Source organism: Martes martes, assembly GCF_963455335.1.
Source record: "Martes martes genome assembly, chromosome: X".
NCBI classification, from domain to species: domain Eukaryota; kingdom Metazoa; phylum Chordata; class Mammalia; order Carnivora; family Mustelidae; genus Martes; species Martes martes.
Genome location: NC_137897.1, coordinates 83,858,683 through 83,883,670, shown reverse-complemented (window position 1 = coordinate 83,883,670; position 24,988 = coordinate 83,858,683).

The window sequence follows — 24,988 nt, the reverse complement described above, 5'->3', positions numbered from 1 at the left end:
AAGACATGAACAGACACTTCTCCAATGAAGACATACAAATGGCTAACAGACACATGAAAAAAGGTTCATCATCATTAGCCATCAGGGAGATTTACATCAAAACACATCGAGATACCACCTTATACCAGTTATAATGACTAAAATTAACAAGACAGTAAACAGCAAGTGTTGGAGAGGATGTAGAGAAAGGGGAACCCTCTTACACTGTTGGTGGGAATGCAAGTTGGTGCAGCCAATTTGGAAAACGGTGTGGAGATTCCTTCAGAAATTAAAAATAGAGCTACCCTATGACCATGCAATTGCACTACTGGGTATTTACCCTGAAGGTACAGATGTAGTGAAAAGAAGGGGTATCTGTACCCTAATGTTCATAGTAGCAATGGCCAGACAGTAAGTCAGTAAGTCAGACTGCAGAGAGTCAATTATCATATGGTCTCACTTACTTGCAGAGCATAAGGAATAACACGGAGGACATTGGGAGTTGGAGAGGAGAAGTGAGTTGGGGATAATCAGAGGGGGAGACAAAGCATGAGACACTGAGGACTCTGAGAAACAAACTGAGGGTTTTGGTGGCAAGGGAGGTGGGGGGTTTGATGAGCCTGGTGGTGGGTATTAAGGAGGGCACGTATTGTTTGGAGCACTGGGTGTGGTGCATAAACAATGAATTTTGGAACACTGAGAAAAAATTAAATGAAAAAATACAGTACAGTTCTAAATAACATGTGGTTAAAAGAAGTTTCATGAGAAATTAAAATGTATTTTGACTGATGAATAGATAAAGAAGTTGTGGTATATACATACAATGGAATAGCATGCAGCCATAAAAAGGAATGAAATCTTGCCATTTGCAATGATACAGATGGAACTAGAGTATATTATGCTAAGCAAAATAAGTCAGAGAAAAACAAATACTACATGATCTCACTCATGTGGGATTTAAGAAACAAAACAAAAGAACATAGGGAGAAAAAACAGAGGCAAACCATAAAGTGGACTCTTAACTATAGAGAACAAACTGAGGGTTGCTAGAGGGGAGGTGGACAGGGTTGTGGGCTAAGTGGGTGACAGGTATTGGGGAAGGCACTTGTGATGAGCACTGGGTGTTATATGTAAGCGATGAGTCACTAAATCATAGTCCTGAAACTAATATTATACTATCTGTTAACTAACTGGATTTTATATAAAAACTGGAACTTAGAAAAAAAATGTGAAACGAAATTAAAATTATAAAATGTGTTGTATGAAGCAAAAGCATTAATTAGAGGGAAAACTATAGCATTAAATATTAGAGAATAAGGACCTAAAATTGATAATTTAAGCTTCCACTTCAGGAAATGATAAAAGTAGGGGTGCCTGGGTGGCTCAATTGGTTAAGCATCTGCCTTTAGCTCAGGTCATGATCTCAGGGTCCTGGGATGGAGCCCTGCATTGGGCTCGCTGCTCAGCAGGGAGCCTGCTTCTCCCTCCTACTCTGTCTACCACTCTGCCTACTTGTATGCTCTCTCTCTCTCTGTGTGTCAAATATATAAAATTTTTAAAAAGGAAATGATAAAAGTAGAAGAAATTTTAAAATAAAAGAGCAAATTAAATACAAAATAAGAAGAAATAATAAAAAGTGGAGCAAAAATCAATAAAATTGAAAACAGGAAATCAGTAGAGAAAATCAGCAAATCTACCACTCTGGAAAACAGTGTGGAGGTTCCTCAAAAAACTGAAAATAGAGCTACCCTACGACCCAGCAATTGCACTACTGGGTATATATCCTAAAGATACAAACGTGGTGCTCCGAAGGGGCACATGCACCCGAATGTTTATAGCACCAATGTCCACAATAGCCAAACTGTGGAAAGAGCCTAGATGTCCATCAACAGATGAATGGATAAAGAAGAAGTGGTATATATACACAATGGAATACTATGCGGCCATCAAAAGACATGATATCTTGCCATTTGCGACGACGTGGATGGAACTAGAGGGTATCATGCTTAGCGAAATAAGTCAATCGGAGAAAGACAACTATCATATGATCTCTTTGATATGAGGAAGTGGAGATGCAATGTGGGGGGGTTGGGGGGAGGTAGGAAAAGAAAAAATGAAAAGATGGGATTGGGAGGGAGACAAACCATAAAAGACTCAATCTCAAAAAACAGACTGAGGGTTGCAGGGGGGAGGGGGGACAGGAGAGGGTGGTGGGGAAATGGACATTGGGGAGGGTATGTACTATGATGAGTGCTGTGAAATGTGTAAACCTGGCGATTCACAGACCTGTACCCCTGGGGATAAAAATACATTATATGTTTATTAAAATAAAAAAAAAAGGAAATCAGCAAATCCAAAAGCTGGTTCTTTGAAAATGTCAATAAAATTGATGAATTTGTAGTTAACTAAGAAAAAAAAAGATAGCACACACAAATTTGCTCAAATTAGAAATGAAAGATTTCATTTCTGAAATCTTTACTGATTTTTTTCTGAAATCAATTTCTGAAATAATTACTGATTCCACAGACATTAAAAAAATAATAAAGGAATATTAAGGAAAACCCCATGTTCACAAATTAGATAACTTAATTGAAATGAAACAATTCTTTCAAAGATTCAATTTATCAAAACTCACAAAAGAAGAAATAGACAATCTTAATTAGCCTGTATCTATTAAAAATTAAATCAATAATTAATAACATGCCAAAACAGAAAGCAACAGGCTCAGATGGTGAATTCCACCAAGGCAAATTTACCAAACATTTCAGGAGATTATACTAAATCTCTATAAGCTTTTCTAGAAAGTAGAAGTTGAGATGATACTTCCTAACTCATTCTGAGGCCAGAATTACACTAATACCAGAACTAGACAAAGATATTACAGGAAAACAACAGACCAGTGTCTTTCATGAACATAGATGAAAAAATCCTTAAGAAAATATGAGCAGATTGAATATAGCAATGAATAAAAAGAATTATACATCATGATTTTGTGGGATTGAGTCCAGGTATGTAGGGCTGATCTGACATTTGAAAGTCAGTAAATATAATCCATCACAACAACAGGCTAAACAATAAAGATCTTATGATCATATGAAAAGATATATAAAAAGCATTTAACAGGTTCTCTGCTCCTTCCCTTTGACAGATAGCTGCATGTTCTTTTGCAGTGCCAACCACATCCCAGAATCATCATGGTGAAGATCAAAGTAAACAGATTTGGCTGTATTGGGTGTCCGGTCATCAGGGTTGCTTTTAATTCCGGCAAAATGGATACTGTCCCCGTCAATGACTCCTTCACTGATTTCAGCTACATGGTCTACATGTTTCAGTATGATTCCATCCAAGCAAAATTCAATGGTACAGACAAGACTGAGAATGGGAAACTTGTCATCAATGAAAAGCTTATCCCTATCTCCCAAGAGTGAGATCCTGCCAGCATGAGCACTCAGGTGACGTTGATGCTGAATATGTTGTGGAGTCCACTGGTGTCTTCACCTCCATGGGGAAAGCTGGGGCTTACATGAAGGTGGGGCCAAGAGGGTCATCATCTTGCTTCTTCTGCTGATGTCTGCATGTTTGTGATGGGCATGGACCATGAAAAGTATAACAGTTCCCCAAGATTGTCAGCAATGACTCCTGCACAACCAACTGCGTGGCCCTTCTGGCTGCAGTCATCCACAACTTTTGCATCATAGAGGAAATCATGACCACAGTCTATCACTGCCTCCCAAAATGTTGTGGATGGCCCCTCTGGAAAGCTGGGTGTGATGAACAAGGGGCTGACCACATTGTCCCTACTTCTACTGGTGCTGCCAAGGCTGTGAGCAAAGTTATTCCTGAGCTGAACGGGAAGCTCACCAGCATGGCCTTACATGTTCCCACCCCCAGTGTATGTGCTGCATGGAGAAAGCTGCCAAATACAATGACATAAAGAATGCAGTGAAGTAGGCATTAGAAAATCCTGTCAAGGGCATCTTGGGCTACACTGAGGACCAAATTGTGTCCTGGGACATTAACAGCGACACCTACTCTTCCACTTCCGATGCTGGGGTTGGCATTGCTCTCAATGACCATTTAGTCTAGCTCATTTCTTGGTATGACAACGAATTTGGCTAGAGCAAACAGGTGGTGGACCTTACTGTCCACATGGCCTCCATGGAATAAGAGCCCCCTGGACTACCAGCCCCAGTGAAAGCTTAAGAGGAAGGCAGAATCCTTCAGTTACTGGAGATTCCTTGGCCCAACTCATTCCTCAACACACTGCAAGTCTCCCAACCTCAATACAGTTTTTATCCCAGTCCCCCTGTAGAAGGGAAAAAGCTTGGGAAGCCCTACCTTGTCAGGTATGATAAATGAAGTAGACTGTACTCAGCCAAAAAGAAAGAAGAAAGAAAGAAAGAAAGAAAGAAAGAAAGAAAGAAAGAAAGAAAGAAAGAAAGAGAAAGAAAGAAAGATAGATCATATGATAAAATCCAACACCATTCATGATGGAAACTCTTAGCAAAGTAGGAGTCAAGAGGAATTTCCTCAACTTGATAAAGGACATCTACAAACACCCTATGGCTGACAAATTCCCTAAAGGTAAGAAAATAGATGCTTTTCCCCTAGAATCAGAAAAAAAGAAAGGATGTCCATCTCACCATTCAACATCATTCCTATTCAGCATCACACTGAAAGTCCCAGATAATGCAATATGGGAAGAAAAGGTATACAGATTGGGAAGGAAAAAATAGAAGTGTCTTTGGTCACAGATGATGAAACCCAAGGAATCAACCAGAAAACTCCTAAGAAGCAACTGTAAAAAGTTTACAGTATAAAAGGATAATTCACAAAAGTCAGTTGCCAGTTGAAAAATTGGAATTTGAAATTAAAAACAATAATGGGGTGCCTGGCTGGCTCAGTCAGAAGAGCATGCAACTTCTGGTCTCAGCGTCATGAGTTAAAACCCCATGTTGCACATAGAACTTACTTAAAAGAAAACAGTATCATTGCTATATATGGTATTATGCACTTTAGAATATGTTAAGATGATCCCATGTTAAATATTCTTACCAAAAACAAAGCAAAACACAAAAGGACACAATGAAGTTTTTGGAGATAATGGATATGTTTAATACCTTGCTTGTGGTGATAGGTATCACAAATATATTTATATGTCCAAACTCATCAAGACATATACATTTGATGTGTGCAATTTTTTATACAATTAAACCTTGATAAAGCTAAAGAAGTATTTTAACCACAATACCATTATGTTAGCACCAAAACAATGAAATACTTGATATAAATCTGACAAAATATATACAAGATCTATATGAGGAAAGCTATAAAATGGAAAAAATCAAAGAATATCTAAATAAATAGAAAGACAGTCCATGTACACAGGTAGGAAGAAACAATATTATCAAGATTTTGGTTCTCTTCAGCTTAATCTATAGACTCAATGTAATCCCAATGAAATCTCATCAGTTATTTTATGCATATTGAAAAATTAGTCCTAAAATTTATATGAAAATATAAAATTCACAGAATAGCTAACACAATATTGAAGGAGTACCAAGTTAGAGGACTAACACTATCTGGCTTCAAGACTTACTATAAAGCTGGGGTGCCTCGGTGGCTGTCAGTTAAGCCTCTGCTTTCTGCTCTGTTCATGATCGCAGGGCCCTAGAAATCAATCCTGCATTAGGCTCCCTGCTCTGCTGGAGGCCTGTGTCTCCCTCTCCCTCTACTGTTCCCTCCTGCTTGTGTTCTCTCTCTTTCTGACAAGTAAATAAATAAATCTTTAAATATGAAAGAAAAATACTTACTATAAAGCTACTTTAATCAAGACAGTATAGTATGGGTGAAAGAAGAGACAAATAGATCAATGGAACATAATAAAGAGACCAGAAATTGACCCCACAAATACAGTAAACTGACCTTTGATAAAGGAGCTAAGGCAATTCAATTAAAAAAGGATAACCTTGCAACACATAGTGCTGGAACAACTGGACAGTCACATGCAAAAAACATTATTCTAGATGTAGACTTTAAGCCTTTCACAAAAATTAAACCAAAATGAATTATAATCCTAAATGTAAAATGCAAAACTACAAAACTCCTAGAAGATAACAAGAGAAAACTTGTGTGGCTTTAGGTTTGGCTAATAATTTCTTAGACAAAATACCAAAAGCACAATCCATAAAATAAAAAATTAATAAGTTAGAGTTCATTAAAATTAAAAACTTCTCTACAATAGTCACTGTTAAGAGATAAGCCACAGACTGGGAGAAAACCTTTGTAAAACACATATCAGATGAAGAACTGGTATCTAAAATATATAAAGAACTCTTAAAATTCAACAACATGAAAACAACACATTTTTTAAAATTTAATTTTATTTCTTCAGTGTTCCAAGATTCATTGTTTATGGATCACACCCAGTGCTCCATGCAATACATGCCCTCCTTAATACCCATCACCAGGCTCACCCATCCCCCTATGCCCCTCCCTTCCAAAACCCTCGGTTTGTTTCTCATAGTCCACAGTCTCGTATACTTCATCTCCCCCTCCAGTTTCCCCTAATTAAATTTTCCTTTCCTTCTCCTAATGTCCTCCATGTTATTCCTTATGCTCCACAAGTAAGTGAATCCATATAATAATTGACTTTCTCTGCTTGACGTATTTCCCTCAGCATAATCTCCTCCAGTCCCATCCATGTTGATACAAAAGTTGGGTATTCATCCTTCCTGATGGAGGTGTAATACTCCACTGTATATATGAAAACAACACAATTTTAAAATGGGCAAAAGATCTGAAGAGACACCTCACCAAAGAAGATATACAGATAGCAATAAGCATAGGAAAAGATGCTCAACATTATTAGGGAAACGCAAATTAAACAATGAGCTACCACTACACACCCACTAAAATGGCCAAAATTCACAACACTGACAACAGTAAATGCTACACAGGATGTGGAGCAATAGGAATTCTCTTTCATTGCTCATGGGAAGGCAAAATTTTACAGCTACCTTGGAAGACAGTTTGTATCTTACAGAACTGAACATAATTTTACCATATTTTCCAGAAATTGTACTTTGTATTTTAGCCAACTGGGTTGAAAACATTTCTACACAAAAGCCTGCACACAGATGTTCCTAGCTGGCTCAGTCAGTAGAGCATGTGACTCTTGTTCTCAGGGTTTTAAGTTCAAGACCCACAATGGGTGTAGAGATTACTTAAAAACATAAAATCTTTTAAAAAAACCTGCACACAAATCTTTATAGATTTATTAATAATTGCCAAAATTGGAAACAACCAAGGTATCTTTCAATAGGTGAATGAATAACCAAACTATAATGCATCCATAGAATGGAATATTATTCAGAGATAAAAAGAAATATCATGACATGAAAAGATATGAAGGAATCTTGAATGCATATTGCTAACTGAAAAAAGACAATATGAATAGGCTAAATACTTTGTGATTCCACTTATATGACATCCTGTAAAAGAGAAAACTATTGAGAGAGCAAAAATATCAGTGGTTGCCAGGAATTTGGAAGGGATGGATGGATGAATAGTTGGAGCACAGGAGATTTTTAGGGCAGTGAATTTTCTGTATGACATTATAATAATAGATACATGTTAACATACATTCATCAAAACCTGCAGAATGTACAACACAAAAGGTGAACCTTAATGTAAACTGTGAACTTTGATAATAATGTATCAATATTGGCTCACCATTTGCAATAAAGGTACCACAGGAATGCAAAATGTTAAAAATAAAGGAAATTGCAGGGAAGTGAGAAGCATATTGGAACTCTATACCTTTAGTTTAGTTTTTTCTGTAAACCTACAACTTCTCAAAAAAGAAAAGATCAAAGGGGAGGAGTCAAGATGGCAGAGGAGTAGCAGGCTGAGACGACATCAGGTAGCAGAAGATCAGCTAGATAGCTTATCAAACCATTCTGAACACCTACAAATCCAACAGGAGATCAAAGAGAAGAGGAGCAGCAATTCTAGAAACAGAAAATCAGCCACTTTCTAAAAGGTAGGACCAGAGGAGAAGTGTATCCAAAGCGATAGGAAGATAGACCGTGGGGGGAAGGGCCGGCTCCCGGCAAGCGGCAGAACAATGGAGCACAAAATTGGGACTTTTAAAAGTCTGCTCCACTGAGGGACATCGCTCCAGAGGCTAAAGCAGGCTGAAGCCCACGTGGGGTCAGCATGGCCCCAGGTCCTGCGGGGTCACAGAAGGATGGGGGGTGTCTGAGTATTGCAGAGCTTGCAGGTATTAGAGCAGGGAAGCCAGCTACAGAAACAGAGCCGAGGAGTGAGCTCTCACCTCGGGGTTACCTTGAGCCCTAATCCATGACACGGGCCACTACTCTGTGAGTGGGGACCCCACAAGATCTGGGGACACACCCCCTGGAAGAGCTCAGGGGTCTATGGGGTTCGGAGACTCCAGGTGGAGCTGTGTGCCAGAGACAGAGATGCATGGTCACAGACTGGGTGAGGTTGGAGCACGGCCAGAGGCCAGGGAGAAGGGAGTGATTGAGCGCTTTTCTCTGAGGGTGCACTGAGGAGTGGGGTCCTGAGCTCTCGGCTCCTCTGGGAGGAGATTGGGAGGCCACCATTTTCATTCCCGTCCTCCGGAACTCTACGGAAAGCGTTCAGGGAACAAAAGCTCCTGAAAGCGAACCTAAGCAGATTACTTAGCCTGGGCCCTGGTCAGGGCGGTACAATTTCACCTCAAGCAAAGACACTTGAGAATCACTAAAACAGGCCGCTCCCCCAGAAGATCAACAAGAAACCCAGCCAAGACCAAGTTCATTTACCAAGGAGAACAGCAAAAGTCCAGAGGAGGAGAAAGCAAAGCATGGAATTCATGGCTTTCTCCCCATGATTCTTAAGTCTTGCAGTTAATTTTTTTAATTTTTTTTTCTTCTGCTAATTTTTTTTAACTTTTACCCTTTCCTCTCTTAATATTTTGTAACTAGTTTATCTTAACAATACCTTTCATAAAAAAATAATAATCTTTTTTGAACCTTCATTCTTATAGTCATATTTTATCATTCATTGTATCTAATTTTATTTTTTGTATACACATAGGGTTTTTCATCTAAAAAATTTGGGGTACAACTTCTTCTAATAGATCAAAATATACCCTAAATCTAGCTCTGGGCTTGTTCTAGTCTCCAGCCTGAGCAAATTCTCTCCACTTTCTTTTTCTTTATTCTACCAACCAGCTTACTTTATCAACTCCTTTTTTAGAAATTTAAAAAAAAAACTTTTTTTTCATCTTTATAGGCATATTCTATCCCTTTATTGTGTTTACCATTATATATGTTTTTCATTCTTTAAAGTTTTCAGATAGTTTCTTCTAAGAGACCAAAATACTCCCAAAATTAAGTGGTTGACCTTGTTCTAGTCATCAGTCTAATATATATATATATTTTTTTATATTTTTTCTTTGTTTTATTTTTAATTATTTCTTTTCAGCATAAGAGTATTCATTGTTTTTTCACCACACCCAGTGCTCCATGCAATCCATGCCCTCCCTAATACCCACTACCTGGTTCCCCCAACCTCCTACCCCCCACCCCTTCAAAACCCTCAGGTTGCTTTTCAGAGTCCATAGTTTCTCATGGTGGTTTTATTTTTTAAATTTTTTCTTCTCTGAACTTCTTTTTATGCCCTTTCTCCCCCCCGCAACAATTTCGGGTCTCTTCTGATTTGGTTAAAGCACATTTTCCTTGGGTCTTTGCCACCCTTTAAGTATTTTATTTGCTCCTTCATATATTTTTATCTGGACAAAATGACAAGGAGGAAAAACTCACCACAAAAAAAAGAACAAGAGGCAGTACCAAAGGCTAGGGACCTAATCAATATGGACATTGGTAATATGTCAGATCTAGAGTTCAGAATGACGATTCTCAAGGTTCTAGCCGGGCTCGAAAAAGGCATGGAAGTTATTAGAGAAACACTCTCCAGAGAGATAAAAGCCCTTTCTGGAGAAATAAAAGAATTAAAATCTAACCAAGTTGAAATCAAAAAAGCTATTAATGAGGTGAAATAAAAAATGGAGGCTCTTACTGGTAGGATAAATGAGGCAGAAGAAAGAATTAGTGATATAGAAGACCAAATGACAGAGAATAAAAAAGCCGAGCAAAAGAGAGACAAACAACTACTGGACTACGAGGGGAGAATTCTAGAGATAAGTGACACCATAAGATGAAACAACATTAGAATAATTGGGATTCCAGAAGAAGAAAGAGAGAGAGAAGCAGAAGGTATATTGGAGAGAATTATTGTAGAGAATTTCCCTAATATGGCAAAGGGAACAAGCATCAAAATCCAGGAGGTGCAGAGAACCCACCTCAAAATCAGTAAGAATAGGTCCACACTCCATCACCTAATAGTAAAATTTACAAGTGTTAGCGACAAAGAGAAAATCCTGAAAGCAGCCCGGGAAAAGAAGTCTGTAACGTACAATGGTAAAAATATTAGATTGGCAGCAGACTTATCCACAGAGACATGGCAGGCCAGAAAGAACTGGCATGATATATTCAGAGCACTAAACAAGAAAAACATGTAGCCAAGAATACCATATCCAGCTAGGCTATCATTGAAAATAGAAGGAGAGATAAAAACCTTCCAGGACAAACAAAAACTGAAAGAATTTGCAAACACCAAACCAGCTCTACAGGAAATATTGAAAGGGGTCCTCTAAGCAAAGAGAGACCCTAAAAGTAGTAGATCAGAAAGAAACAGAGACAATATACAGTAACAGTCACCTTACAGGAAAAACAGTGGCATTAAATTCATATCTCTCAATAGTTACCCTGAATGTAAATGGGCTAAATGCCCCAATCAAAAGACACGTGGTATCAGAATGGATTAAAAAAAAAAAAATCAATATGCTGCCTACAGGAAACTCATTTTAGACCCAAAGACACATTCAGATTTAAAGTGATGGGGTGGAAAACAATTTACCATGCTAATGGACATCAAAGGAAAGATGGGGTGGCAATCCTTATATCAGATCAATTAGATTTTAAGCCAAAGACTATAAGAGATGAGGAAGGACACTATATCATACTCCAAAGGGTCTGTCCAACAAGAAGACCTAACAATTTAAAATATCTATGCCCCTAACATGGGAGCAGCCAACTATTTAAAACAATTAATAACAAAATCAAAGAAACACATCGACAATAATACAATAATAGTAGGGGATTTTAACACTCCCCTCACTGAAATGGACAGATCATCCAAGCAAAAGATCAACAAGGAAATAAAGGCCTTAAATGACACACTGGACCAGATGGACATCACAGATATATTCAGAACATTCCATCCCAAAGCAACAGAATATACATTCTTCTCTAGTGCACATGGAACATTCTCCAGAATAGATCACATCCTGGGTCACAAATCAGGTCTCAACCAGTATCAAAAGATTGGGATCATTCCCTGCATATTTTCAGACCACAATGCTCTGAAGCTAGAACTCAATCACAAGAGGAAATTTGGAAAGAACCCAAATACATGGAGACAAAACAGCATCCTTCTAAAGAATGAATGAAATTCTTTAGAATCCTTCTAAAGAATTTCAACCAGGAAATTAAAGAAGAGTTGAAAAAAATCATGGAAACAAATGATAATGAAAACACAACGGTTCAAAATCTGTGGAACACAGCAAAGGCAGTCCTGAGAGGAAAATATATAGTGATACAAGCCTTTATCAAGAAACAAGAAAGGTTTCAAATACGCAACCTAACCCTACACCTAAAGGAGCTGGAGAAAGAACAACAAAGAAAGCCTAAACCCAGCAGGAGAAGAGAAATCATAAAGATCAGAGCAGAAATCAATGAAATAGAAACAAACAAAAAAAAATAGAACAAATCAACGAAACTAGGAGCTGGTTCTCTGAAAGAATTAATAAGATTGATAAACCACTGGCCAGACTTATCAAAAAGAAAAGAGAAAGGACTCAAATAAATAAAATCATGAATGAAAGAGGAGAGATCACAACCAGCACCAAGGAAATACAAACAATTATGAGAACATACTATGAGCAACTCTACGCCAACAAATTTGACAATCTGGAAGAAATGGATGCATTCCTAGAGACATAGAAACTACCACAACTGAACCAGGAAGAAATAGAAAACCTGAACAGACCCATAACCAGTAAGGAGATTGAAATAGTCATCAAAAATCTCCAAACAAACAAAAGCCCAGGGCCAGACAGCTTCCCAGGGGAATTCTACCAAACATTTAAAGAAGAATTCGTTCCTATTCTCCTGAAACTGTTCCAAAAAATAGAAATGGAAGCAAAACTTCCAAACTCATCTTATGAGGCCAGCATCACCTTGATCCCAAAACCAGACAAGGATCCCATCAAAAAAGAGAATTACAGACCAACATCCTTGATGAACACAGATGCGAAAATTCTCACCTAAATACTGGCCAATAGGATCCAACAGTCCATTAAAAGGATTATTCACCACGACCAAGTGGGATTTATTCCAGGGCTGCAAGGTTGGTTCAACAGCCACAAATCCATCAATGTGATATAATACATTAATAAAAGAAAGAACAAGAACCATATGATACTCTTAATAGATGCTTGAAAAGCATTTGACAAAGTACAGCAGCCCTTCCTGATTAAAACTCTGAAAAAGTGTAGGGATAGAGGGCACATACCTCAATATTATCAAAGCCATCTATGAAAAACCCACCGCAAATATCATTCTCAATGGAGAAAAACTGAGAGCTTTTCTGCTAAGGTCAGCAACATGGCAAGGATGTCCGTTATCACCACTGATATTCAACATAGTACTAGAAGTCCTAGCCTCAGCAATCAGACAACAAAAAGAAATTAAAGGCATCCAAATAGGCAAAGAAGAAGCCAAACTATCACTCTTTGCAGATGATATGATACTATATGTGGAAAATCCAAAAGACTCCACTCCAAAACTGCTAGTACTTGTACAGGAATTCAGTCAAGTGTCAGGATATAAAATCAATGCACAGAAATCAGTCGCATTTCTTTACACTAACAACAAGACAGAAGAAAGAGAAATTAAGGAGTCAATCCCATTTACAATTACACCCAAAATCATAAGATACCTAGGAATAATCCTAACCAAAGAGTCAAAGAATCTACACTCAGAAAACTATAAAGTACTAATCAAAGAAATTGAGGAAGACACAAAGAAATGGAAAAATGTTCCATGCTCCTGGATTGGAAGAACAAATATCGTGAAAATGTCTAAGCTACCTAAAGCAATCTACACATTTAATGCCATCCCTATCAAAATCCCATCCATTTTTTTCAAAGAAATGGAACAAATAATCCTAAAATTTATATGGAACCAGAAAAGACCTCAAATAGCCAAAGGAATATTGAAAAAGAAAGCCAAAGTTGGTGGCATCACAATTTCGGACTTCAAGCTCTATTACAAAGCTGTCATAATGAAGATAGTATGGTACTGGCACAAAAACAGACACATAGATCAATGGAACAGAACAGAGAGCCCAGAAATAGACCCTCAACGCTATGGTCAACTAATCTTCGACAAAGCAGGAAAGAATGTCCAATGGAAAAAAAGACAGCCTCTTCAAAAAATGGTGTTGGGAAAATTGGACAGCCACATGCAGAAAAATGAAATTGGACCATTTCCTTACACCACACATGAGAATAGACTCAAAATGGATGAAGGACCCCAATGTGAGAAGGGAATCCATCAAAATCCTTGAGGAGAACCCAGGCAGCAACCTCTTCGACCTCAGCCACAGCAACTTCTTCCTAGGAACATCGCCAAAGGCAACAGAAGCAAGGGCAAAAATGAACTATTGGGATTTCATCAAGATCAAAAACTTTTGCATAGCAAAGGAAACAGTTAACAAAACCAAAATACAACTGACAGAATGGGAGAAGATATTTGCAAATGACATATCACATAAAGGGCTAGTATCCAAAATCTATAAAGAGCTTAGCAAACTCAACACCCTAAGAACAAATAATCCAATCAAGAAATGGGCAGAGGACATGAACAGACATTTCTGCAAAGAAGACATCCAGATGGCCAACAGACACATGAAAAAATGCTCCACATCACTCGGCATCAGGGAAATACAAATCAAAACCACAATGAGATACCACCTCACACCAGTCAGAATGGCTAAAATTAACAAGTCAGGAAATGACAGATGCTGGTGAGGATGCAGAGAGAGGGGAACCCTCCGACACTGCTGGTGGGAATGCAAGCTGGTGCAACCACTCTGGAAAACAGTATGGAGGTTCCTCAAAAAGTTGAAAATAGAGCTACACTATGACCCAGCAATTGCACTACTGGGTATTTATCCTTAAGATACAAATGTGGTGCTCCGAAGGGGCACGTGCACCCGAATGTTTATAGCAGCAATGTCCACAATAGCCAAAGTATGGAAAGAATCTAGATGTCCATCAACAGATGAATGGATAAAGAAGATGTGTTATATATATACAACAGAATACTATGCAGCCAACAAAAGAAATGAAATCTTGCCATTTGCGACAACGTGGATGGAACTAGAGGATATTATGCTTAGGAAAATAAGTCAATCGGAGAAAGACAACTATCATATGATCTCCCTGATATGAGGAAGTGGAGATGCAACATGGGGGGTTTGGGGTGTAGGAAAAGAATAAATGAAACAAGATGGGATTGGGATGGAGACGAACCATAAGAGACTCTTAATCTCACAAACCAAACTGAGGGTTTCTGGGGGGAGGCGGGTTGGGAGAGGGTGATGGGATTATGGACATTGGGGAGGGTATGTGTTATGGTGAGTGCTGTGAAGTGTGTAAACCTAATGATTCACAGACCTGTACCCCTGGGGCTAATAATACACTATATGTTTATAAAAAAATTAAAAAATTATTTTAAAAAGATCTATTAATTATAATTTTTAAAGAAAGAATGAAGAAGACCTCTGAACATTAATTCCAGGATATACTGTTAATTGGGTGGAAAAATCAAAGTGTAAAAGTGTACTATAAGTTATCTTTTGTGTAAATAAGAAGTATAAATACAGAAAGATATATATATATATATATGCTTATTTATGCAAAAGGAAACATAGGAAGTGAAAAGCAGAAATAATGAGATTTGTACCTATGGCAGGGTGGGGGTGCAGGGTAGAAAGGATGGAGATGGGAAAGGGGAATAGAGGATGGAGGTAATTACACTTTTCTGAATACTCTTGTCTGTGGTTCTGACTTTGGAACCATGTCAATGTTTCACATACCAAAAAAAAAAACTAAAATGAAAAAGGAAGGGGAAAAATATAAAATAAAATGGAAACAGAAACAAATGAATCTAACTTATAACAAAGCTGAAGGAGGGGACAGAATAAACCCAAATAATTTTTGAACATAGTGTTTTTACTGTATGCCCTCAGTCTAAAGACCAAAAAATGTAAAAAAAAAAAATTGAACTTGAGTTGTAGGTTTGTTTTTCACAGTGAAATGGGTTAGCAATCATAAAACCACTTTCTGTGCATTCTAGGATCCAGTAAATGAGTAAATATATTTTGGATAATGGGAGCCAGATTTCTCACTGTTGAAAAACAGAGTTACAGTTGTGAAAAGTAGGAAGGCTAGAATCAACTCTGTGGTGTTGGAGTAGAATTAGAGCTATCAGTGTGAACTCTTGGATTTTCACACATTCATACTATTATATATATTATAACATATTTAATGTTATATAATAACAAATGAAAATAACAAATTTGCATTTTATGTCTATAAATGAACATAGAAATACATATATATATATATATATATATATATATATATATATTGCTTGGCCTATATATATATTCAGAGGGCTTAAAAGCAATGGCACTGCAGTAGCAATAAACACATAGTGTCCAGGACTCCTTCAAAAATGTCTCATTCCAGAAAAAGAGCTGGGAAATTAAAAGATGAGTCTGGAGTACATTTTAAAGAAAGTGCTCAAGTAACAATGAGCACATGTCCAAGGATGTAAGTGTCTTATCAAAGGGCTTTAACTGGGCAAATTGTGGACTCTTTGAGTATCAAAATATAAAATGATGGTAATAAGTTATAACCTATCAAATAAAATAAGAATATCTGAATGCATATGACTGTAAGTAAATAAATACATAACGAACGAAATATCTTTTTACATTAGAATATCAACTCGCAAATGTAGAAGGAATTATGGGGTTAAAAAATCAAAGTCTGGAAACCAAACTATCATAATAATAATTGACTCAGGCAAGAATTTCCAGTGGTTACAAAAGCGAGTGGGTAAAAAAGTTTGAGGGGTGGGATATTTACATAATTTCAACGTATCTCTCCCTAAGATATTTGTTACATATAAATTGAAAAAATTTCTCCACTTACAGTGGAGAAACTTGGTAGATTCTACTTTAACCCAGAAAGGGACAATCAACATTGTTGACTCTTCATATAGGGTTCTGAGAAGGATGCAATATTAATTCTGTGGTACCCCTACCAAAATACATAGCCTGAATCTTGTCATGAAAAAACAAATAAACACAACTTGAGAGTATTGTACAAAAATAACTAGCCTAAACTCTTCAAAAGTATCAAGGTCATTAAGGACAAAGAAAGAATAAGGAACTATTCTAGATTAAAGGAGACAGAGAGACATCACAAATAAATGTGATATGTGATCCTGAATTGGAACCTGGATCAGAAAACAAAAATCTTTTTCTATAAATAACATTATCAGCATAAAGGGCAAAATTTGAATGGAGTTTATAGATTAGATAATAGCAATGAGTCAATGTAAATTTTCTGATTTTTATAATTGCTGTGTAGTTATATAAAAAAATACACACAAGTATTTAATGATAAATAGTCATGATGTCTCCAGTGTACTTCCAAAGAGCTCCAAATATATATCTTAAAAAGTTAGTAAAAGAAGAGCAAAATAAACCTGAACAGGATAGAATAAGTGATAATGAATAAAAGTATAAGTTAATGAAATAGACAAAAGCAAACAATAGAGAATGAAGACAAAAGATGATTCTTTGAAAAGACCAATAAAACTAATAAAATTACTGTCAAGATTAGACAAGAAAAGTAAGATAGAAGCCAGAAATAAACAATATTAGGAATGAAATGGGGTACCTAATTATAGATACTGCAGACAACAAAACAAATATAAAATATATAATAAAATCATGCCAACAAATTGTATCAATCTGTATAAACCAAAGATAGATAGATCTTATCAAGATTGCACTGGAATGAGATAGATAAATAGATAGACATAGATAGATAACAGATATAGATGTATCTTGCCAAAATTGAACTGGAAAGAAATAGAAAAACTGAATAGTTTCATAACCCTTAGATAAATGGATGATTATTCAAAAATATGTCTACAAGAGTGCCTGGGTAGCTCAGTTGGTTAAGCGATTTACTCTTGGTTTTGATTCAGGTCATGATCTCAGTGTCATGAGAATGAACTCTGTGACTGTCTCTGAGCTTAGCACAGAGTCTGCTTAGGACTCTCTCTCCCTCTCCCTCTTCCTCTGCCCCTTCCCTCTTCTCTCTCTCTCTCTCTCAAATAAATAAATGAAATCTTAAAAAAAGAAAAAATAAATAAAAATTAGCAAATCAAATGTAGAAATGTATAAAAAATAGCATATCATGGAAAAAGGTATGTATTCTAGGAGTAAGAAATTTGCTATTTTTATGCCAAATACAGTAATACCCCCTTATCTGCAGTTTTACTTTCTGCTGTTTCAATTACCCATAGTCAACCACTGTCCAGGAGCCTATGTTCCTCCTTCTGATGTGTTGTCAAAAGGTCAATAGTAATCTAACACTACATCACAATGCCTATGTCATTCACCTCACTTCATTTAATCACATAGGCATTTTATCATCTCACATCATCTCAAGAAGAAAGGTGAGCACAGTACAGAAAGATATTGTGAGAGAGACCACATTCACATAACTATCACAGTATATTGTTACAATTGTTTTATCTTATTATTATTATCTTTTATTGTGCCTGATTTTTTTAAAGATTTTATTTATTTGACAGAGGGAGATCACAAGTAGGCAGAACGGCAGGCAGAGAGAGAGAGGGAAACAGGCTCCCCACTGAGCAGACAGCCAGATGTAGGGCTAGATCCCTGAGATCATGATCTGAGCAGGAAGCAAAAGCTTAACACACTGAGCCACCCAGGTACCCCATGCCTGATTTATAAATTAAAATTTTTCATAAATGTATATGTGTATGTACATTTATGAAAAATTATGTATATATGTATATATTACATATAAAATTATGTATATTATGTGTGTGTGTGTGTGTGTGTGTGTGTGTGTGTGTGTGTATATGAATGAATAACATAGCATATCTAGGGTTTGGTACTATCTGCAGTTTCATGCACCCACTGCTGGTCTTGGAATGTAACCCCCAAGGATAAGGGGGAACTACCATAAGGTAATTCACTGCATCACAGATTTAAAAAGAAAAACCAAATGATCATCTCAATAGATGTAGAAAGGACTTGATAAAATTCAACATCCATTTATAAGAAAAATTCCTAGAAAACTAAAAGTAGAAGGAAGCTTCTGAACCTCATAAAGGGTATCTGCAAAATTCTTTGGAAAAGAGTAGACTGGTTCATAAAAAAAATGAAGACATTCCTTTAAAGTCATAAACAAGACATAAGTTATCAGAGAGACACAAATAAAATCCTCTATGAGATACTACTTCGCACCCACTAGGATGGCTATAATCAAAAAATACTAGACAATATCAAGTGTTAATGAAGATATAGAGAAACTGGAACACACATATATTGTTAACGGAGATGTAAAAATGGTGCAACCATTTTAGAAAATGCCTGGCAGTTCTGCAGTCAAACATAGAGCTAAAATATGATCCAGTAACTTTACTCCTAAATATATTCCCAAGAAAAATTAAAACATATCCATGCAAAATCATGCACTATCAGTGTTCATAACAGCATTACTCATAATAGCCAAAGAATGGAAGCACCCTAAATGTCCATCAACAGATGAATGTATAACAAAAAGTGATGTATACATACAAGGGAATATTACTCAGCCATAACAAGGAATGAAGTACTGATACCATATGGATAAACCTTGAAAACATTATTCTAAATGAAAGGAGCTAGTCCCAAAAGACCATGTATTATATGATTACATTTACATGAAATTTCCAGATTTATAGAGACAGAAAGCAGATCAGTGGTTGCCAGAGGCTGGGGGTACTGGGGAACAGTGAGGAGTGACTCCTAATGGTTAAGAGATTTCTTTTTGGAGTAATAAAAATATCCTAAAATGTATTGTGTTAATCGTTGCACAACTCCGAAAGCTATTAAACTGCACACTTTAAATGAGCAAACCGTGTGATCTGTGTATTCTGTCTCAGTAAGGCTTTTAAAAACATCTCTTTAATAAAATGAAAAAGCTAGCTAGAGTATGGCAAAAGATATTTGTAATACATAAATCTGAAAAATGACTCATATCAAGTATGTATTTTTAAAAACCCTACAAATTAATAGGAGAAAGAAAACAATAAAAACATGACAACAAACTTGGAGAGACGTTTTAGAAAAAAGGATATACAAATGACAAGTAGCATGTGAACAGGTGTTCATCAGCAGTCCTCAGTGAAACACAAATTAATGCCATGGTGAAATACTAACCACCAGACTGCCTCTAATTAAAAATATTAATAATTCAAACTGTTGGAAAAGATGTGGAAGAACTGGAACTCTCATACACTCCTCCTGGAAGTGAACAACTGTATAGCCACTTTGGAAAACCAAGACTATTTACCAAAGCTAACCATATGCCTACTTTATGATCCATGACCTATCCATTTCACTTCTGGGCATATATCCCAAAGTAATGAATGTATATATACACAAAAAGACATGTACAAGTTTTCTCCTAACAGCTTTATTTGTAATAGCTCAAACTGAAATCAACCCAAATACTCATCTTTCAAAAAAATTGCCAAAAAATTGTGGCATATTCATACAATGCAATAGTATTGAATAACAACAGAAAGACACACTTATGGCATCAAAACAACACAAATGACTCTCAAATATATAACTTTAAACAAAAGAATCCAGACCCTAAAAGATCACAGACTGTATGACTGCATTCAGACGAACTTCAAAAAGTCAAGACTAATCATTAATGGTAAAAATCAGAATAGTAGTTTCCTCTATGGGGATCATAGACAGGGAAGGCTCACATGGGACTCTTATAGGGTGCTGAAAAATCTTTATTTTTAGCAGTGTGATGGCTACGTGAGTGTATACATAAATTTTAAAAATCAATGAGATGTACAACAAATGTTAATGTACTTATGTATTTTGCAGTATGTTATCTCTCAATAAAAAAAAATTAACATCATCGATAATATACAGAATTCAAGTGAAAGAAGGCAGACACAAAAGAATTATACACTTTTGTTTTCGTGTATATGAAGTTCAAAAACTAGCAAAATTAAGCAATGTATTTTTAAGGATACATATTTTAAGTGTTAAAAGCTTTAAAGAAAATGAGGAGTGATTACCACAAAATTGAAATGTTCATCTCTTGTGAAATGGGAGTGAAATATGATGACACAGGGTCATGTATTACACTTTTGGGGTGTAGAAATATTCTATTTCTTAGACTAAGTGGTACATAAGTGGATGCTGATTTTTACTTTTTCCATCAACTTACAAACACTTTTCTATACACTCTCTTGCATATTTTCAAAAGTAAGAAAAACATTAAAAAGTAAAACTATTACCCTACAGAGGAAAAAATGTATTATTAAAGCATATAACATAAAGTTGGTTCTCTGAGAATTTCACTCATGTTCTAAGGCTGGATAAAAACATTTCCTAAAAGGAAGTACTGATAATATTAAGGTTATGAAATATTTATCCAGGAGCATCAAAAATGTCCATAATTGAATTATAAGAGTAATCAAAGAAATTGTGTATAGCACTGGCGAAAGAGTTTGAACTGATAATACACCTGAAAACTGAACTAGCCCAGTATTCTTTCAACATATTTCTTCCTTTACAGTATTCGTTGAAGTGTTGTTTATAATAGCAAAAACTGCAAGTGACTTCTATCTACCAGTTAGGTAAGTTACACTACATCCATTTAATTAAGTATTCTGCAAACCATTAAAATGAATGTGTAGGTATTATATACCTGTGTTGTCCAATACAGTAGCCACTATATTCAGCTATATAAATTTAAATTAATTAAAGTTAAATAAAATTTAAAATCCACTAAAATGCCCACATGTGGTACATGGCTACTGTATTGGGTAGTGTAGAATAGAACATTTTCATCTTTCCAAAAAAGCTCTACTGGACAGTGGTTATAGAGGTCTTCAGCAGGTTGTTAGGCAAGCTGTGTATGTTATGCAGTTAGAAAATAAGTAAGTTCTGGAGATCTAATGCACAGCTTTGTGACTATAGTTAATAATACTGTATTATATACTTCAAAGTTACTAAAAGACTTAAGTGTTAAGATAAAAAATAGCATATCATGGTCATAGATGCAAAAACTTAACTTAAAACACTAAAGTGTTCAGTGTTCTCAGCACACAAAAATGGAAAATGATAATTATGTGACATGATAGAGTTATTAGCTCATGTTACAGTGGTAATTATATTGCAAATATAAAAGGTATCTAACCAACACATTGTACACCTTAAACTTGCATAATGTTATATGTCATTTATACCTCAATTTTAAAAAAATAAGTGTAAGTAATAAGAATACATTCATTTTTAAATCTGTATTTGTATTTGTGCACATTTGTGGAAGGATATACCAAGATATTAACAGTGATTATCTCTAGGAAGAGGTTCTGGGATTGTGGATGATTTTTACTTGCTTTCTCCTACTTTTTATCCACTTTGCAAAAATTTCTACAAGTATGTATTATGTCTATAACCAGAAAAAATTAATAAATCATTCCATTTTCTAGAAGAAAAATACACAAGCTGTTTGTCCTCTTTGGTAGATTTATTTTATTTTTTTTTTAAGATTTTATTTATTCATTCATTCAAGAGAGAGACAGAGATAGCAACAGAGCACAAGTGGGGAGGTGGTGGAGAAGCAGTCTCCTTGCTGAGCAGGGAGCTGGATGTGGGGCTCAACCCCAGAAACCCTGGGATCATGACCTGAGCCAAAGGCAGACGCTTAACTGCTTGAGCCACTCAGGTGCCCCAGCAGCTTTCTTTAAATGTATCCTAGGAGAACATAGGCAATAACCTCTTCGACATCAGCCACAGCAATTTCTTTCAAGACATGTCTCCAAAGGCAAAAGAAACAAAAGCAAAAATGAACTTTTGGGACTTCATCAAGATCAAAAGCTTCTGCACAGCAAAGGAACAGTCAACAAAACAAAAAGGCAACCCACAGAATGGGGGAAGGTATTCACATATAACAATACAGACAAAGGGCTGATAGCCAAGATCTATAAAGAACTCCTCAAACTCAACACACACAAAACAGACAATCATGTCAAAAAATGGGCAGAAGACATGAACAGACATTTCTCCAAAGACATACAAAGGGTTAACAGACAAATGAAAAAATGTTCAACATCACTACCCATCAGGGAGATTCTAATCAAAACCACATTGAGATACCACCATACACCAGTTAGAATGGCAAAATTAATAAGACAGGAAACAACATGTGTTGGAAGGGATGTAAAGAAAGGGGAACCCTCTTACACTGTTGGTGGGAATGCAAGTTGGTGTAGCCATTTTGGAAAACAGTGTGGAGATTCCTTCAGAAATTAAAAATAGAGCTACCCTATGATCCTGCAATTGCACTACTGGGTATTTACCGCAAAGATACAGATGTAGTGAAAAGAAGGGCCATCTGTACCCCAATGTTCATAGCAGCAATGGCCACAGTCTCCAAACTGTAGAAAGAACCAAGATGCCCTTCAACGGATGAATGGATAAAGAAGATATGGTCCATATATACTATGGAGTATTATGCTTCCATCAGAAAGGATGAATACCCAACTTTTGTATCAACATGGGTGGGACTGGAAGAGATTATGCTGAGTGAAATAAGTCAAGCAGAGAGAGTCAATTATCATATGGTTTCACTTGTTTGTGGAGCATAAGGAATAACACGGAGGACATGGGGGGATGGAGAGGAGAAGTTAGTTGGGGGAAATTGGAGGGGGAGACAAACCATGAGAGACTGTGGACTCTGAGAAACACACTGAGGGTTTTGGAGGGTAGAGGGGTGAGAAGTTGGGTGAGTCTGTGGTGGGTGTTATGGAGAGCACGTATTTCATGGAGCACTGGGTGTGGTGCATAAACAATGAATTCTGGAACACTGAAAAGAAATTTAAAAAAAATAAAAACTTAAAAAAATGTACCCTAGGGGAGTGATCAGGAATGCAGAAAAAAGTTTAATTACAAGCTATCTGCTGCAACATTACTTATAATAAGGGAAAATTGGGGTGGGACTAACACTATAAATCAAATAATAATAACATAGTTACATAAATTTCTGGTTTGCTTCTATGATGAAACATGATATAGCTGTTAGAGTAAAATGATCTGATACTTTTGTTTTTTCCAGCTTTATTGAGGTATAATTGGCAACTAAAATTATATATATTTGAAGTGTACAATGTAATGATTTAATATATATTTTAATATATAATATACATGTACATATACATTTGATGTACAAAAACATTATAAAATACATGTACATATATCATTGAAATTATTACCACAATCAAGTTAATTAGCACATCCATGACCTCATATAATTATTTTATATAATTTTATATAATATAATTTTTATGTGTCTGGTGAGAACACTTAAGATCTTCTCTCTTAGCAAATTTTAAGCATACAATACAGTATTAGTTTTCCAAACAGTATGGAGTTTCCTCAAGAAGTTAAAAATAGAGCTACCCTACAATCCAGCAATTGCACTACTGGGTATTTAACCCAAAGATACAGATGTAGTGAAAAGAAGGAGCACATGCACCCCAAAGTTCGTAGCAGCAATGGCCACAATAGCCAAAGTATGGAAAAAGTCCAGATGTCCATTGACAGATGAATGGATAAAGAAGATGTGGTGCATATATACAATGGACTATTACTCAGCCATCAGAAAGGATGAATACTCACTATTTGCATAGATATGGGTGGAACTGGAGGGGATCATGTTAAGTGAAATAGGTCAATCAGAGAAAGACAATTATCATATGGTTTCACTCATACATGGAACATAAGAAATAGCACAAAAGACCATAGGGGAAGAGAGGGAAAACTGAAGGGGAAGAAAACAGAGAGGAAGACAAATCATGAAAGACTATGGACTCCCAGAAAACAAACTGAGGGTTTCAGTAGAGAGGGGCGTGAGGGGATGGGGTAGTTCAGTGATGGGTATTAAGGAGGACACGTGTGGTGATGAGCACTGGGTGTTATACACAACTAATGAATCACTGAACACTGCATCAAAAACTAATGATGTACTGTATGTTGGCTAGCTGAACATAATAAAAAATTTTTTTAAAAAACAGTAACTATAGGGGCACCTGGGTGGCTCAGTGGGTTAAAGCCTCTGCCTTTGGCTCAGGTCATGATCCCAGGGTCCTGGGATCGAGCCCCACATCAGGTTCTCTGTTCAGCAGGGAGCCTGCTTCCCCCTCCCCTCTGCCTACTGTGATCTCTGTCTGTCAAATAAATAAATAAAATCTTAAAAAAAAAAACCAGTAACAATAATCACCATGCTGTGCATTAGTTTACTCATCGAATAACTGAAAGTTTATACCCTTTGACCAACATCTCTTCATTTCACCCACCTCCCCACTGCTGCTTACCACCATTTTACTCTCTGGCTCTGAGTCTCACTTTTTTAAATTCCACATGTAAGTGAAATCATGCAGTATTTGTCTTTCTATGC